This window comes from Bactrocera latifrons, unplaced genomic scaffold (genome assembly GCF_001853355.1).
Source record: "Bactrocera latifrons isolate USDA-ARS-PBARC rearing strain unplaced genomic scaffold, ASM185335v1 scaffold_242, whole genome shotgun sequence".
Lineage (NCBI taxonomy): Eukaryota > Metazoa > Arthropoda > Insecta > Diptera > Tephritidae > Bactrocera > Bactrocera latifrons.
In genome coordinates this window covers 268,835-287,495 of record NW_017535986.1, presented here as the reverse complement: position 1 = coordinate 287,495, position 18,661 = coordinate 268,835, and the positions used below count along the sequence as shown (strand labels likewise).

Below are 18,661 nucleotides of genomic sequence, written 5' to 3'. Positions count from 1 at the left end.
GTGAACAGTTTCTAGGGAAATTGTAGCAATGCCTCAGATAATAAGCCGTGCCAAATTTTGTAAAGATATCTTGAATAATGAAAAAGTTCTCCATATAAAAATTTGATTTTTATGGATCAGTTTGTATGGCAGCTATATGTTATAGTGATCCGATCTAAAATTTTTTTTTAATATATTATAGCTCTGCTTAAAGTAATAAGTTATGCCAAATTTCGCCAAGATATCCCGACAAATGAAAAAGTTCTCCATATAAAAAGTTGATATTTATGGATCAGTTTGTATGGCAGCTATATGTTATAGTGATCCGATGTGAACAATTTCTTCGGAAATTGTACCAATGCGTCATATATTAAGCCATGCCAAATTTCGTGAAAATACCCTGACAAATGAAAAAGATTTCCATAGAAGCACTTGCCTTTGATCGATCAGTTTGTATGACAGCTATATGCTATAGTGGTTCAATATCGTACCGACCGACATATGTACAACTTTTTGATGAGAAATGAGCGTATGCAAATTTCTAGATAGATATCTCAAAAGCTGAGGAACTAATTCGCGTTTATACAGAAGGACTTCCTGCCGAACTTAAGAAACCTTATTCATGATATAAAAACAATAATAATAATAATGAATACTAGCATACTCGGAAAAATTGTAAAACTACTAAAACAAAGAAAATTCACATGAGTGAGAAATTAAATAACGAAAATAAGGAGTGACATTGAAAGTCCATAAAAATAAATTTAAAAATACAAAAAAAATATGGAAAACAAAACAATCAACAAACATACAAAAATAAGTACGAAAGAAATTCAGCAATGGAGATGTTGAACATAGAGCGGCAGTGCAAGAAAAACGACGAACAAACAGTTGCCCGAACTATTTCGATAGTGAATCGCGCGCTCGTATGTGTGTGTGTTCTATGAAATGAGTCAGTGTGCAGCTATGGTCGCAGGGTGAGCGGCACAAAAAGGCCGAATAGCGAATGGGTTGAGGTGGGTCAGGCGCGACGGCCAAACAAATGCGTTCGTTACAACAACGCTACGTATAAAAATAGTTGGAAAGCGATTTCTAGCGAAAGCACACGCTGCTAATTTATTTCGAAAGCGCATTGAGATAAGAGCGGCAATACGACGACGGCGTTATTTGTATGGAATTACATGACTTTTGCTATTAGTTTTTGCTTGGAATGCAAAAATTCAATTTATTATTTTCGTAGAAATATTTACGTGAGGGAGAGGGCAGGCATTGAGTGGCATTATTGTTTGAAGAGCGTTATATATATTAGTTATAAAATGCTAATAGGCGCTAAGTGAAGACGTTAAATGCTGAACCAAGAATTACATATATTTATTAGATATATATTTTCCGGTATAAGCAAAAATTGACAGAAAAGTATGTTTACATAGAAGATATTGTCTGAATTTGTATTTAGTACACACATTTAACCTCTAAAATATAAAATTTTTACTAAAAAAAAATATGCCCGATAGGTGTCGCCATAATCGAAATAGTACTAAAATGTTGATATAAGTAAAGGCTTCGGTTTTACTTAGATTTCGTATATGTATGTAAGAACCCAAAGTTGGCACGAAATCTTAAGCTATCGCCTCCTACTCTTACTGTTAATAAGGTCAATAATTGCGAGACATTCGTCTTCGATAGTGAAAGAATGCGAATAAATTTTTTATATTAAAAAAAATTAAATTTTTTTATAATCTTTTCATACGATAATTTACCAGTAAAATAAGTGCCGCATTTTTTGATGTAAATTTGCTTACATGAAGACAAAGAAAAAAAAATGTTTTGACAATTATTTTAAGCGGAATTTAAAAAACTTTGAAAAAATCTAAAATGAAAACAAAGCACAATACATGTAGTCATTATTTTTACAGACTCGCAGCTACTTAGTGAATTAATTTTAGAACTTTGCCGACAATCGGTAAACAACGGACAACTGTATATACATATGTACATACTTATGTACATAACACAGAACAAGCGCGTAAATACATACTTTTCAAAGACAATCAAAGGAATTGAAGGAAATAAATTAAGCAGTTGGCTGTTGGAGAACTAAGTGGACTTAAAGCTGTTATAAGAAAAAAACTAACGAAGTAAACAAAAAGAAAAATTCAATTGCTATAATTACATTATAAATGCGGGTGTTAACAAATTGGAAATTGTAGTTTTTTATTTCATAATAATTAATGCAAAATTACTTGAAGATAACTTATCAACTAGAAAAGCTCCAGTGCAAAAACTTGTTTTCGATCATTCAGTTTGTATGGCAGCTATATGCTATAGTTGGCCGATCTTGAACATTTTTCTGGAGATTATATCCCTACTTGAGATAAGAATCTGTGCCAAATTTCGTGAAGATATATCGTCATATAAAAAAGTTTTGCATACAAGGACTTTAATTTCGTCAGTCAGTTTGTATAGCAGCTATATGCTATAGTCAACCGATCTGAACAATTTCTGCGGAGATTATGGTTCTGCTTTGGCTAATAATCTGTACCAGATTTCGCAAAAATTTCTTGTCAAATAAAAATATTTTAGCAACAAGAACTTCATTCTGATAGATCAGTTTGTATGACAGGTATATGCTATACTGCTCTCATCTGCACAATTTTTTCAGAGATTATAGCATTGTATCGGATACTAATCTATACAAAATTTGATGTAGATACCTCGTCGTTTCCATACAAGGACTTAAATTTGGTCTGTCTGTTTGTATGGCAGCTATATGCTAAAGTGGTTCGATCTAAATAGTTTCTTTGGAGGTTGTAGCATTGTTCCGCAAAATAATCCATGCCAAATCTGATGAAGATATCTCGTCATATAAAAAAGTTTTCCATACAAGGACTTAAATTTGGTCTGTCTGTTTGYATGGCAGCTATATGCTAAAGTGGTTCGATCTAAATAGTTTCTTTGGAGGTTGGAACATTGTTCCGCAAAATAATCCATGCCAAATCTGATGAAGATATCTCGTCATATAAAAAAGGTTTCCATACAAGGACTTAAATTTGGTCTGTCTGTTTGCGTGGCAGCTATATGCTAAAGTGGTTCGATCTAAATAGTTTCTTTGGAGGTTGGAACATTGTTCCGCAAAATAATCCATGCCAAATCTGATGAAGCTATCTTGTCATATAAAAAAGTTTTCCATACAAAGACTTCAGTTTGATCGGTCAATTTATATGGCAGCTACTTGGTATAGCATTCCAAACTTAAAATTTTTTTCAGATATTAAAATCAGCGCCATTTAAGAATACTCTGTGCCCAATTTCATGCAGATATCTGGGCAAATAAACTATTTTTCCATACAAAAACATGATATTGATCAGAAATTTGTATGGCAGCTATTTACTATAGTGATCCGATATGCAAAATTTCTTCAGCTTTCAGTAGGGAAGAACAGCTGACCAGCATTTGATGAATTCTTTTTATTTAGTACATATGTATATAAATATATACATATATAAATCCATATATATTTACACAAATATGTAGTATATACTATCCCCGTGTTATCAAAAATAAATAATAATTAATTCGACGCCACATAGCCTGAGCACAGGCACTGAAGCCGCACAACAACAATGAAATCTTCAGCTTGTACATTGTTCTTTTTCAGATCAGTTGTTCTAGTTGTTGTACTTGCTGCCGCTTGTTGAACGCCAGCATAATTAATTCCTTCCACCGCTGCATTTTATATTATCAGTTGACCTCATTTTCATACGCAAAGCGCTTTGTTGTGTATTCGTATTTTATTTTAAGTACTAATGTGTGTATGTACATATGTTTGTGTACAGAGACAAGTGTAAGTTTGTTTATATGCCCAGCAACAGAGGCGAACTTCCTCATATCAGACAAAGGGTATATAGGTAGTACAAATGCAATTACATAAGTGAGATAGTTTGCTATGTATGTATATAGTATGAATGATTTGAGAACTAGGGATGTTCTTTTTGATACACTTATATACCAAAATCAAGTCCTTGTATGAAAAACATTTTTATTTGATAAGATAACGTCACAATATTGACAATACATCTTTTTTGAAAGCAACGCTATTATATCTGAGTAAATTTTTCAGATCGGTCCGCTGACCGCTTAGATTCAAGTCTTTGTATGGAAAACTTTTTTATTTGACAAGAGAACTACACGAAATTAAACAGAGAGCATTCTTAGATTCAGCGCTAAAATATCTGAATAAATTTTTCAGATCGAACCATTGCAACACATAGCTGCTATACAAACTGATTGATCAAAATCAAGTCGTTGTATGGAAAAATGTTTTATTTAGCAATATATCTGCATAAAATTTGTCATCGACTACATTCCATATTAGAACTTAAATATTTTATAATCTCAGAGTACAACAAAGTCCATATTCTTCGTAAAAATATATCTCCATTTAATCAATTTCCTAAATATTGGCTTAAAATGAAGTTTCAAATATCATCTAATAGCGATCAGCCTTAAAAATTAGTGCAAAGTTTTTTGATGGGTAAATTTCTTCACAGCTATACATTAATGAATGAAAAGACCTTAGGCTCCCTCCCTTAACCCTTATTATTATTCATTTGCATTTTTTCTGCACACCCCTAATGTACAAATTCAATTCGAAGTATCTATTTATTAAAGCATACAAAATTATATGTTGATATTAGTGGGCCTATCTCACTAAAAACCAACATGAATTCAACATTATGTGCCCCGAAATGCTCTTCAGCTTTCTACCAGTCCTCCCTCACAGTGCGTACAAAAGTTGCGTATACGCAACTGCCTACACTGACCTCCATACGATTTTTGGCATACCTTTACCTAGATGTTTACATAAACACATATGCATAGATTAAAGACGTAACTGCGTAGGTGCTATCTGTTGACAACATTCTGACCACACATAAATATAAATACCGCTCACAAAAATTATGAAACTCACATAAAACTGGTGAATTTATGAGTCGAAAATTGTGCAATGCCGCACGCATTATGATAAATAAACCTATATGTAAGCGATGACGAAAGGTAAAAAAAAAATTAATCTCTCAAAAATATAAAAACACGCCGTCTGCTACATATACTTAACTCGCCTCCACAGGCGATTTTCGGTGATTTTCCTTTACTTTGCTTGCCTCAACAGCAATGTGTTGCTATACTACATTTTCTGTTCCTTCCCTCACTATCTCGTTCTATGCGCCGTTACATGTGCTCCTTCTGTGCGTCTACGCTTGTTTTAAGTGTAGTGCGGGAGCCTATTTGTCGTTTCATATCCGCTATTCGGTGTAATGGTTGATACTTGCCCGGCTAGCTCAGTCGGTAGAGCATGAGACTCTTAATCTCAGGGTCGTGGGTTCGAGCCCCACGTTGGGCGGAAAATTATTTTTTTATGAATTTTTTTTTTTTTCATTTTCTTTAAGACTGGTATTAAAGTTGGAGAATTAAGAGAAAATGAAGACAAAATTTCATAAAAGTAAATACGATATATGTACATACATATGTATGGTCAATAGTGGTATATTTTATGGTGTGGTAAAAATGTATGAGAAACAGAAGTAATTTAGAATCATAAACTCAATTCAGTAGCATATATAAAAATCCATATCGCGTTCTGAAACACCCTATTTTTCGAAAGTGTGATCTCCAATCGATAAATGCTCCTAAAAATGCTTGCCTGTATCCGAACTGTACACTAAAAATTTAATATTCTACAATAAGCATTATGTATTTGCGAGTCCAAAATGATTTCGTATCAATACTAATCTTTAGCTTGTTTACTTGATCAAACTTTTTCTTCGAAAAATTCGAAAATGTTTTCGTACCTACATATATAATATTTATCTTGTTTACATACTTAATAAATTTCTTAGAAAATTCTTCGAAAAAGTATGTACATTAGAGCGGGTTGACTTACAGGGTGTCAACAAAAAACCTGAAAATCGCGTATGAGGGAAATACTGTATGGAACATAATGAACACCTTGACTATGGGGGTAAAACCCTTTTCGAGCCAATTTTAAAGCGAAGTTCTTTTGGGATCATAACCATTTTTCCTCAGTTTTTGAAATATCCGCATAAAATTTGACAACCAGGTGCATTTTGATATTATATTGATTATTTGCGGAAATAGGTCAGAACAGATAACTGTATCACATAACTCCCTTACAACCGATCATTCAAATTTTTTAATGATCACTTTAAAAAGCGCTGACTGGAACCGGTTTTCGACCCATAGTCTTTTAGGCAAGGATGTACAGAATGATCCCTAGAATATTTTACCCAAAATCGATTTTTAAAAAATATATTTTCTTTTAGATTTTTTTACGAAAAATAAATCGACGCGCTCTAAAGTACATATTGTACACAGTAAAGTATGTCGTCAAAAAATATGTATGACTTCATCAAAATATTTATTTAAAAAAATTCGAGATTTTATAGAAAGAAAAAAATCGACCCGCTCTAATGACTTCGTCAAACGATTATTTTCAGGTAGATATGCGCACTGGCTCGTGTACCATAAAAATCAAATGCAAGAACCTTATCTAAGCAGTGCATTCAACTGTCTGTTAGGCCGCTCACCCTGCATTTTTATGGTCTACCTTATTTGAATTTGTAGCGTTATCTTATTTTTACCGATTGTAAATGCAAAATTTCGCAATAAATTTTGAAATCAACGAAATACTAAAGGTGCCAACAATAATCGAAGATAACGATACAGTTTCACTGAATTGTATATATCATTAGTATATACAGTTGAACTTCCCTAATACGAAGCACCATAACCCACAAAAACACTTAGAGTCAGAGAGACTTTGGGTTATGGAAGCAAATCTGTATGATATTTGACTGATATTGAAAATTCAAAAGTTCGAATTATGGATAACTTCATGTCAAAGAATTTCGAGTTATGGACTACTTCGAACTATAGAGAACCTCGCGTTATGGAGAACCTCGAATTGTAGAAGTTGGAGTTATGAAAAACTTCGAGTTCGATTTTTGGAGAACTTCGAGTTATAGAAGTTCGAATTATGGAAGTTTAACTGTAAAATACATTTACAAAAGTTAAGAGGAAAGCACTAAAACTGATTAGTGACAGCGGCATATGCGAAATTTTTAGGAATTGTCTAAGAAAATGGATTGTTTGTTTAAGATTTCTATTTTAAGAGCTTTAAATATATTTTAAAACCGGTTATGTATGCTCCTCGACGACACAACTCAACAAATCTGAAGGAAAAATTTGGGACTGGTGTGATAAGGCGACAAAAAATTCAGGTCAAAACGGGTGTAATATTTTCAAGAGCCTTTTTTGACAGTTCTCACGCGACTCGTGTTAAGCTGTTAAGATATGGAAAGATATGGACACAATCTCGTATATTTTTTCAACCGAAAATCTCATCACTGCTGAAAATTGCTACCGGTACCACTTCAACCCCAAGAATGATTCTCTATCATTCTTGCTTTAACCCTAATAAGTAAATCCAACATGTTTGCGAGAAGATATTCCGATAAAAAGTGGTTTGTAGTGGCCCATGAGGGGATCGAACCCGCGACCTTCGCGTTATTAGCACGACGCTCTAACCAACTGAGCTAATGGGCCCGTTGGATTATGATCAAATAACGGAAATGTCATCGCTGTCATTTGTTTTGCCATTTGATTTGTACTTTTCAAAAGATTTAGCGAAAATTTACTTGGACATGCCAAGTTAATAGTTTATTTTTCTAAAAAAACTGCTTCACTGTAAAATTATTACTAAAATAAACTTAGAAATTTTCAATTATTATGTATTATTAATAATTTCTCTACGACATTAATTCATTTCATACTTCATCTTATTTATTTAAACAGCAAAAAAAGTAATAACTCGCGCCCAACGTGGGGCTCGAACCCACGACCCTGAGATTAAGAGTCTCATGCTCTACCGACTGAGCTAGCCGGGCGAATACAACTCTGCGACAGTAACGGAAATGTGGAACTAATTTAACTAAATATAAATTATAATATATAACATAAAATATAATATATATTATAAAATAAATCAAGTATAGCCGCAGTATCACGGAAATTTTTAAATTGTAAGTCGGAAAATGGAAAATTGCTACCATGAAGAGCGAACTGTTACTACTGATGTTGTAAGCCTTTACTATTTACTTAGCTTGGTATCAAGTAAAGTAAAAGTAACCTAAACCTTCAAATGTAATTTAGAAAAATATCGGGTTTAAAAGTTTTATTATGCTTCGTGGTAAGGAACTCGCTATATACAAAACCATTCCCCCTATTTGGGGCGGATTTCTTCCACATGTCAGCGAGCTGTTCTACTTCATTAAAACAAAAATTCACCCTATATGCAGTTACTAGATCAACATTTTCGTTATTTCATGATTATGCTCTCTTGTCGTGAGTCGTTTTCTCTTGAATTTGGAACCATGGTAAGTAGTCTTTACTTGTTAGATTTCAAAAGCAATCCAACTAACATTAATTGAAATTTTAAAGAACTTCTAACGATTTTTAAGAAATTACTAACGGTTTATAATGAATTTTTAACGGTTTATGAAGAATTTCAGACGGTCTATGTCACATACGTAATTGGAACTTGGATCCGAGGCAAGTAGTCTTTACTTGTGAGAATTCAAAAGTGATCCAACTAACATCATTTTAACTTTGAAAGAACTTCTAACGGTTTATAATGAATTTCTAACGGTTCATGAATAATTTCCAACATTTTATATCATATTACTGAGCAATAGAGCATTTCTAGTCCTTGGAACGCAACGAACTGTGATTGAAGTAGTGGAGTTTGAGAGTACGAGTAGCACGAATGTGAAGCTCGAAGTTGGCTAAGTAGAAGTATGACATCTGTTCGCTTAATGCAAACATTATGTGGGTCTAATGGGTACTCTTAGGTGATTCTCACGACCTCATTCACGTAAAAAGTGTTGTTTAATACTCCCAGCATGAGTTAACAACTGGAGGTCAACTATATTGTCGTGTACGTGGTCTCATTTATATTTTTCTGCAAGTAAAATTTAATGTTCCCGATAGTTTTTAGGTCCGACAGGGTTACCTTTGCATTGACGTGTAAGAAATAAATGTTCTATAGTAACCACAACACATTACCGCAAGTATCTAAAGAGCGCCCACATCAAAAGCATGCGAATCACAGGCCTGTAAACCACGAAAATATTTGAGCTTTAAATATTTAGTCAATTGTGAATTTTACTAGTAACCCTACAAATCCATACATATCTCTCCCCCATAGTAAAAAAAAGAGCCAGCCGCCGCAAAGCAGTTGAAACAAAATTATATAGTTTTAATTACCGTACAAAAGAGACCAACGGCAAATAAAGCTTTATGGTTCAACATATGCTTGTCTCTGCTTTAAATTAAAAGGTCAACGACGTAGCGTCTGGCCCAGAAAAGCCACACAAATCAGTATTAAGTGCAAAAATAAATTCATTGGCACATACCACAACCTAACCAAAACTCAGACAAACCCTAAAATACAGTTACAAAAGCAAATACAAACACAATGTGTAGATGAGGGCAACATTTTGGAAACCTTTAAAAGCCCGTGAAGTCTTAACGTGCCTACGCACATTTACGGAATGTATATTTTTGCAGGATAGTTGAAGGACTGGTGGTAAGCAGGAGCCTAACCAACATAAAAAGGTCAAACACGCACTTCAAACCATAAAACAGCTGCGTATGAGGGTTAGAGAGGGGCCAGAAGTAGGATTATGGAAAACGCGAACAGACGGCCTAACTAAACTGGGAGTGTGATAACAGCAAACGGCTGCGTAGGTCGTTACAGAAAGACAGAGCCGACCGTGGCGGTGGGCAGCTGTCTAAAAACAATGAACTGTACAATAAAACAAAGAGAGAAAAAAAGTGTAGCAGACATTTAGGCGCAGTAGCACGTGCGACGTATTTTGCACCCAAACAAAGAAAAATCGATACAACAACGAAGTATAAGCTGATGGGTAGATAAATGGAAGACAACACGAAAAGTGCAAGAAACAAGGAAAACATAAAAACTTAAAGAACGAAAAGTAAAATGAAAATGAGAAACACGGAAAAACTGAGAGAGCGGCCGAGAGGCAAGTATGAACAAAGAAAGTGCGAAATGTGTAGAGAACAGACAGAAAATCAAATGACAAAATAGACAAACGGCAGTGTAACGAAGCAATAACAGTAAATTTGTGAAACTGTCTGAGATGATGCCTAGCGTTTTGACGATGACAACTCACACGGTGATGTGTCTGTTGACAGGCGCATTGATGGGCTGTCAGCTGGCTGAGTAGGTGGCTTATGTTGATATGTGGAGGACATTGAAATGCTCTGACGGAGGGTTGAGAATGGAGAAAATATTGGTGGTGCATAGAGGCAGAGCTTGTTTGATGAAAATGTGGTGGCGTGGGTGGCGTGGATATGATTGATAAGTGATGAAAACAGCAAGTAAAACACCATTTTTTTTTTTACTTTTTTGTTTAAATTACTTTTGTTATTTTTAATTTTATTTTTATTGTTCAAACTGTATCAAATATTCTTCCTCTACAAGAACTATAGATGAGATTATTTGTCTCAAAGTAAAACTTAAGTAAAAATGATAAAATGGGAGCTACAAATTACATTTCGGAGTATTTAGGAGCTTTAATAGGTCTCTTTTGAAGGAAATGATACTTTTATGATTAGTGCCCTCCCATCAGTTCGTTAAGAACAGCAAACTTTTGACATAGCTATCTGAATTTACTTTCCAAAGATGTAAGTTAAAAGCGAAAATGTGCAAACAATATTACATTTACCTGAAACCAGAAAATCTACATTTCATTAAGGATCGGATCGATATCATTCCTTATTATCATATCAACCACACCTGCACAATTTGAAGTATAATTTTTTCGATAAAAATTATAGTTTGTGGCCCATGAGGGGATCGAACCCGCGACCTTCGCGTTATTAGCACGACGCTCTAACCAACTGAGCTAATGGGCCAGTTGGCAACCTTATGGAAATAGCTATTTTTCATTTATAAATTGGTTCACTTACCAATCTGATCGCAACAAAATGAAATGAATAAACTATCTTAATCGGCAATCATCTCTTTATTCGACCCTCTTTATGCTCGCTCACAACAAACATTTATAATTTAGCTAGTCAATCAAGTCCGAAAAGAACAACGTATGGAACAATACTAACTGTATGGAAGCCAACTAACCAACTCGGTTATTAATACTCTAGGGTATATGCGACACAACTTTTCGACGCGAGGGGACCGCTTTTTTTTGCATATTTTAATATAGAATTTCAACTCTTAACTTTTCTTCTAAATGGCCTCTTAAAATCTTTCTGGATGAAAAAATTAAAACGACTCTTAAAGATTAACATGTTTGGAATAATAATTCGTAAGAAATAATTAAAAGACGAAGGTGTGTTCTGTCCTAGGATGTCTGAGGATTTTGTTACTGATACTAAAACTTATCGTGGTCGATGACGTTATCGAGGTACCTGCAATTGTGTTGCTCTCGACTTTCTCAACTATTACCTACCTAAGTGAACATACCGAACGAGCTCGCAATGTGGTTCAATAGAAACATTCTTTCTCTACAAGCATAATGAAAAAAGTATTAGTCGAATCGATAGAGAAAATCTTTCAAATATTGCCGAGCTTACCAAGCACAAATTTAAGAAATTAGTTTACGAATGTTTTATTTTATACGGAGGCTGCTATATATATTTCTGGCCTAGGCGACACTAAGTGTTGCCAGGTGCAATCTGAAATTTCCATTGAAAAGTTTGACATTTTGTAGCATGACATCACTCAGAACGTTTTGTCATTTAATCGTGAATTGTTTTATTTACAGGGAATTAAAAAATTCATCTCGGCCAAAAATGGAATTAACTCGTGAACATTTTCGTGCGATCATTTTTCAGAACTTTCGACGTGGATTATCACGACAAAACTGCATCGATGAACTAAAATCTTTGTATGGCTTTGAAGCACCATCCTATGGCACTGTGAAAAACTGGTACAACGAGTTCAATCGTGACCGACGCTTGCTCAAAGACGAATTTCGTGAAGGTCGGCCAAAAACAGCCGTTCTGTACGTGAACTGATAATGCAAGACCGTCATGTAACATACCTTCAGATAGAGGCATGCCTATGCATTTCTCCCACCAGCATACATTCCATATTGCATGAACACCTGGCCGTAAAAAAGGTTTGTTCTCGTTGGATCCCGCACAATTTGACAATCGCTCAAATTTTTTTGAGTGTGGATTGGTGTAAAGAAATGCTGATAAAATACGATCGCGGTGCTTCAAAAGACGTTTATAAGATCGTCACAGGTGACGAATCATGGATCTATGCGTATGAGCCCGAAACAAAACAGCAATCGACCGTGTGGGTCTTCCAAGACGAGCCAAATCCAACGAAAGTTGTTCGTGGAAGAAGCACTTCGAAGCAAATGGTCGCCTGTTTCTTCGGCAAAACTGGTCATGTGGCRACTGTTCCGCTTGAGCAACGTAGGACGGTCAATTCTGAGTGGTACGCCACCATTTATTTGCCTGAAGTCTTCGGAGAAATTTGAAAAACGAACAAGAGAAGACGCATCATTGTGCACCATGACGGTGCGAGCTCTCACACATCGGCTCAAAGCAGCGCCTTTTTGACCGGCAAAAACGTCGAATTGATGGGTCATCCGCCGTACAGCCCTGACTTGGCACCCAATGACTTCTTTTTATTCCCACACATCTAGAAAATAATGCGTGGTCCACGATTTTCGTCATCATAAGATGCTGTTGAAGCATTCAAAAACCATGTTTTGGAGGTGTCTCAATCTGAGTGCTTCGAAAATTGGTTTGAGCGCATGCAAAAGTGTATAAATATTGATGGAGAATATTTTGAAAAACAATAAAACCATTTTCGTTGATAAATATTCCTATTTTCATTATTAGGCCAGAAATATATGTATATAGCAGCCCTTAATTAGATTTTTGGCGATAAAGCACCATCACGAACCAGTATTTATCGGTGACTTCAATCGATGTCGTAGATCACTTCAAGACGAATTTCCGGAAGGTCGTACAAAATCAATTGTTTTTCGGGAAACTATTGATGCTGTGCGCAAACTGATTCAAGTGACCTAAGGGACAACTATAGGCTAATCGCTTAAATAACAGGCGCGTGATGATTGGTCGAGAGAAATATTAAATAAAAACAAATGCGATGATTCAAAACACGTCTTGGATATTGTGACAGGTAACGAAACACGGATTTACGCTTATGAGCGCGATAGTAAACAATAGCCGATTATACAAGTAAGTATTTCAAGTTGAGCCGAATCCAAAAAAAGTAGAAACTTCAGAAGTTAAGATATAGATAGGACTGCTGAAAAATTAGGTTACAAGATAAGATTACAATGTGTTACACTGGCAGCATTTTTCTATTTCGTGCGCCAAAAAACCTGAATTTTATGGCCCATGAGGGGATCGAACCCGCGACCTTCGCGTTATTAGCACGACGCTCTAACCAACTGAGCTAATGGGCCAGTTGGCAACCATGGCGGAAGACATGAGGTTATAGTGGAAAAGCTCATAGAATCAATTTATTAAATTGCAACAATCCTTTTCTGATTGATTATAACATGAAGAGGACGCGCAGCTGTTTGCTAATCTATTACGGCACAAACAACTTTTTAAAGTAGTTAAAGAGTTCAAAGCGAACCAACGAGGGTCACGTACAAAAAATCAAAGATTTATTCTTGTTTTGCTTCTGCTTCATTATTGGCGTAGACACCGCTTACATGGCTGCAGCCGAGTTTACAACAGCGCGCCAGTCGTTCTTCATTTTCGATGCTTGACGGAAAATTGGAGATTTCAAACGTAACCATATCCTTCACCACCACTTTCAGAGCTGAAGTGGGTTTGGGGACCCGCCACGTAAAAATATCCCAATGAAAGGAAAATCAAAGAGTTGGTACTTGAAAATCGTCATTGGACAATTAGAGACCACGCGCATAGTGTTGGAATATCTGTTCGTTTAACTCAAACTATTTTGGAGCATATTTTGTGTCTTTCTTTGATTCAAGTCTCCATAGGTGCTTAAATTACTCAAATCAATCTTGGCTGGTTCTTCGCGACTTTTTTTTATCGAAAGCTCATATCGTTCCGCAAACACTGTATTCTCCTAATTTGGCTTCGTGCGATTTCTGGTTAACTCAAAAGGTCAGACTCCTGGTTAACTAAAAAGATCAATGCGGAGACACCTTTTTGGAGAGTGTTGAGAAGATCAAAACCAGACCGAAGTAGGTGCTGAAGACTATACCGGAAAAAGACTATTCCGACTGTTTCGAGTGTTGGAAAACGAGTTGACAAAAAAGCATTTTGACGAACGGAGATTAGTTTGATCGGTACCTAAGTTGATTTGGTAGAATAAAGGGAGAAGTTATGTGGCTTTGTTACTTTTTTTTTTGACTCGTTAATAAGCCCGGTTATTTCGAGCAGAAATATATAACACATTCAATATATTGATTATTACTTCAGTATGCAATTTTGAAAATCGTTCTGTTTAATTTAATTTAATTTTTGATTTTTCAAATAAGTCTCTTTCAAGTTTCACAAAAATTCCAGTCAAGATTTCATTTATTGCGTAGTAGATTCGGGTATGAATTGATTACAGAATATTTCGACATTTCTGCTGCAACGATTACTACTAAAAGCTTATCAAAACAAGAAATATTAATACAAAAACAAAAAAGCAACAAAAGAATAGAAAAATTCTGACAACGGCCGAGACAAAACGAACGAATTTATATAAGAAACGCATGGAATTGCACAGAAGCGAAAGCAATGCAATTTTGTTTTTACTATTTTTCGAAAACACGCCAACGGAAGGTAAATAAATAAGCGCAAAAACGCAAAACAAACACACACAAGCAACAACAGCGCCAAAAAAGTACAATAATAACAAAAAATGCCTCCCAGAGAACAAAGTAAAATGTTAGCTAAAAAAATGGAACAAAAAAGCTTCGCCCACAAAAACAGCGCAAATTGAGTACAATCACTGAGGGGGAGGAGGGCGCGCTCGCCAGCCGGATACACATGCAAGCGCGTAAGTAAGTGTGTGTGTGTGTGTGTGTGTGAGCACCGATTTGGGGCGCAGTGGTCGGCGGTGGCAGTCTGTGTTGTCTGTGCGCAATGACCTTGAATGCGGTTGCTGCTTCATTTTCGGCTACGACAGCAACGCTGATGACGGTGATGGCCGACGACGGACAAGCAAACCGACCCTCCCACGCCGCCGCCTACCGCGCATACCACATGCGCCAACCCAGCCCCAACCCCAGCCCCAGCCCCAACCCCAGCCCCAGCCCCAGCGCGTTGTAGCAAACCGAAACACAGTCGCAGTCGCAGCTGTGTTACCGACCTTTTGTTGCACAACAAAAACAGCGCCAGCAAAAAAAATGCACAAAAAGTGGATATGGCAAGGGCGCACGGTGGCAGTGGAATTGTTGGGGGGGGACGAGTAACAGCAGCGGCGAAAAAATCTCGCCCAAGTGGCCAACCAATGAGAAATTCGCAAACGCGCCTGTTACACTCGGCTCACTGAACCGGGACTAAGCGTCTCCGCTGCCGGCCGGTTCGCCACCCAATTTTTGCTGCTGCTGCTGTCGCTCGCATGATTTTTGGGCGCTGCAAGCGTTTTTTAAGTAAATATGGCAGGCGGCATAAGCGGCGTACACCACATTTTTGTATTGGCTCATGCGTCGCTCTGTCGCGTTGTGAAGTGCAGGCAAAAACACATATACGCGCAGATTTAATGGCAAGGCACCGTGTTTGTGTGAAACCCATTTAGCTGCGGACCAGACACACGAAAAATGTATGCATATGTATATATACATATATTATATGGCGTGTGTAGTATAGTTATATAGATGGTTAGATATTAAAAATCGAAATGCAAGACAGCCGAAAATTGAGTAAACGCAACGCGAAGCAGCGCGCCGTTAAGGCAGCATGAAAACTGCCGAGTATAGTTTTCGCTACGTTCGATGAGTGGTGTTTGTCTTCGAAATAAATAACCGTATGCCGTCATGGATGAATAATTCAAATAATTCCAAATGTTCGCGAAGCTAATAACCTGCAGTTTGATGACTTCTTCTAAATTTTAGGTATGTCTTCAGCATTTTTGACTTTCCGTTGCTTCTAATCTTTCGTTTTAGCATGCAGATTTAGATAATTTGTTCGCACCTTTTTAGTTTGTCATAAACAAAGCTAAAATGTTTAGATTATGTTACAAAAATGTATTCAAATATTTAACTTAGTTGAGATATTTAAAATAGAGTACGTAGAAAGAGTAAGGTGACAAATAATTTGGATTGGTATAAAAAATTTTGGGTGGAAAGTGACAGTTGATTTCGATGACTAAAAGAATTTGAAATGACAGTTTTCGTTGAGATTTTGACAGTTAAACTGCCAAAAGCAATTTTATAGCAAAAACAGCTGATTAAATAAGAGCTAAGTGGTTACATGCGAGTTTACGGGTTTCAAAAAATAAATTTTTTTTATTGTCTTATTATATTTTACAACGCCTCAAGAATATTGTTCTAAATTTTCAAGTTCAAGTTGATACGAGTAACAAGTAATCGCTTCGGAGATACATACATCGTCAAGTGCTTGTGCGTTCGCAGCTAGCTAGGCTAAGTGCGCCGTCTTTGTAGAGAACTACTCAATCGTTGAAAGACTTATTTTTTCACTTTAGATGATGCTGTAAGCTCTTTTTAATCTTTTTTTCCGAGGGGTCACCGGAAATGTCGTCAAAATGGCGTTAATTTTTTTTTTTTTTCAAAAATTTCAAAATTTCTTTATTAATAGTGTATGTTTGTGTCAATAAATAATTTTAATAAAATATTTCATTTTTATATGAGAAAAAAAATTTAAAAAGCTGTTTTTTACCAGAGGAAACTGATGTAACCTCTCAAAGCAATTAAAAAAAAAAAATTATTACGTGGAAAATTAAGGAGTTACATGAATTTCGTTGAACAGAAACAGGTATTTTTCAATATTTGTTTACATAAAAAAATGAAATATTTTATTAAAACTTTTTATTATACCAAAAATACATATTTTAAAAATACTTTGAGAAAATTTCATAGGAATAATTGAAATCGCGATCAAATAATGAACAAAACAATGAGTAATAATTATATCGAAATTAATTGATGTTTTGCACTGCGGCCTATGATTTATTGTGGCCTCTCCTATAACAGATATGGTGGCAAAGGTCCAGCACTCTGAACAATTCCAGTCTTGCTGGTCGCGTTGGAGGTAATATGATGCTTCTCCACATAGATGGATCTAAGTGCCTTGAGCCTGTTTGCTGGCAATCTAGAATCGGGTGTTCTGGTATTTCCAGTTCCATTTGGCAAAACCGGCAGTTTGCACAAGAGCTTATCCCCTTATTTTACAAATGTTTCTTGAGCAGGCTGGTACTGTACTTTATCCAAAATAAAGCACCAACGCCTTGCCGGTTTAAACATTTCCAGACCATTATATTTCCGCCTCCATGTTTAATTGCTTTTGTGGTATACTATATATGCAATCACATTCTTTACCTTTAGGCCGACGGACAGTTCTTTTAAAATCATTTTCGAAAAGATTAATCATAATTTCATCACAGAATAATATATATCGTCAGCCACCAATGAAATTTGTGAAGTTTACGGAGACGATGCTGTATGAGTTCGTGTAGCACAACAATGATTCGCTCGTTTCCCTGCTGGAAATTTCGATGTGAAAGATGCTTGCTCTAGTCGACCTTCCTGTTGAAAAAGTCGATGAAATTATGGAAAAGAAATTAAGCAGCCCAGACATCGCTTAAGTTAAGCAACTTAACTTTCATCATCAAAAGGTTTTGAACCATTTTAAAAAAAGGCTGGCTACAAAAAGAAGCTCGATCGATGTTCTACGAAAAATTTAATGGATCGAATTAATATCTGCAATTCTTTGCTGAAAGGAAATGAACTCGAACTATTTCTGAAACGAATGGTAACAGGAGACGAAAAATGGATAAAATATGAAAATAATGGTCATGTTCCAAGCGTGGTGAAGCTGAACAAATGGTCGCAAAGCCAGGATGGACTCCTCGAAAGGATATGCAGAGTGTTTAGTGGGATTGGCAAGGAATCAACCGTCTGGTCGAACGATTGATTTTACATTTTATTGTCAACAACTGATGAGATTGCAGCAAGCAACCAAAAAAAAAACAGCCAGAACTGCTCAACAGAAAAGGCTTCGTCTTTCTTCAGAACAACGCTACACGTGACTCGGCAAAAACTGAGAGAGTTTGGCTGGGAAGTTATGATGCCTCCACCATATAGCCCTGACCTTGAACCAACGGACTACCATTTGTTTCCGTCAATGCAGAACTCCCTTAATGGAGTAAAATTGACTTCAAGAGAAGCCTTTGAAAATTACTGGTCACAATTTTTCGCCGAGAAACCAGCAAAGTTTTGCAATGATAGAATTATGTCTGTAGCGGAAAAACGGCAAAAAGTGGTCGACCAATATGGTACATATTTGGTTCATAAAAGTTTAATATAAATATAAAAAAAAAAGTTGAAGTTTGATTAGTAATACGAAAATACTTTTTCGACTACCC

The 18,661-nt window shown here is 36.0% G+C and overlaps 1 protein-coding gene and 5 non-coding genes across 7 annotated transcripts in view; 1 reads left to right on the top strand and 5 right to left on the bottom strand.

Moving 5' to 3' along the window:
- LOC108969157 (probable serine/threonine-protein kinase DDB_G0282963) overlaps nt 1–18,661 on the bottom strand; it is a 128,239-nt gene that overhangs the window by 29,284 nt on the left and 80,294 nt on the right. The window lies entirely within an intron of this gene.
- On the top strand, nt 5,311–5,383 carry Trnak-cuu. Its single transcript has one exon. It is a non-coding gene; the product is annotated as a tRNA-Lys (tRNA).
- Trnai-aau lies at nt 7,532–7,605 on the bottom strand. The gene has a single exon. It is a non-coding gene; the product is annotated as a tRNA-Ile (tRNA).
- Nucleotides 7,874–7,946, bottom strand: Trnak-cuu. Its single transcript has one exon. It is a non-coding gene; the product is annotated as a tRNA-Lys (tRNA).
- Nucleotides 10,925–10,998, bottom strand: Trnai-aau. The gene has a single exon. It is a non-coding gene; the product is annotated as a tRNA-Ile (tRNA).
- Trnai-aau lies at nt 13,480–13,553 on the bottom strand. The gene has a single exon. It is a non-coding gene; the product is annotated as a tRNA-Ile (tRNA).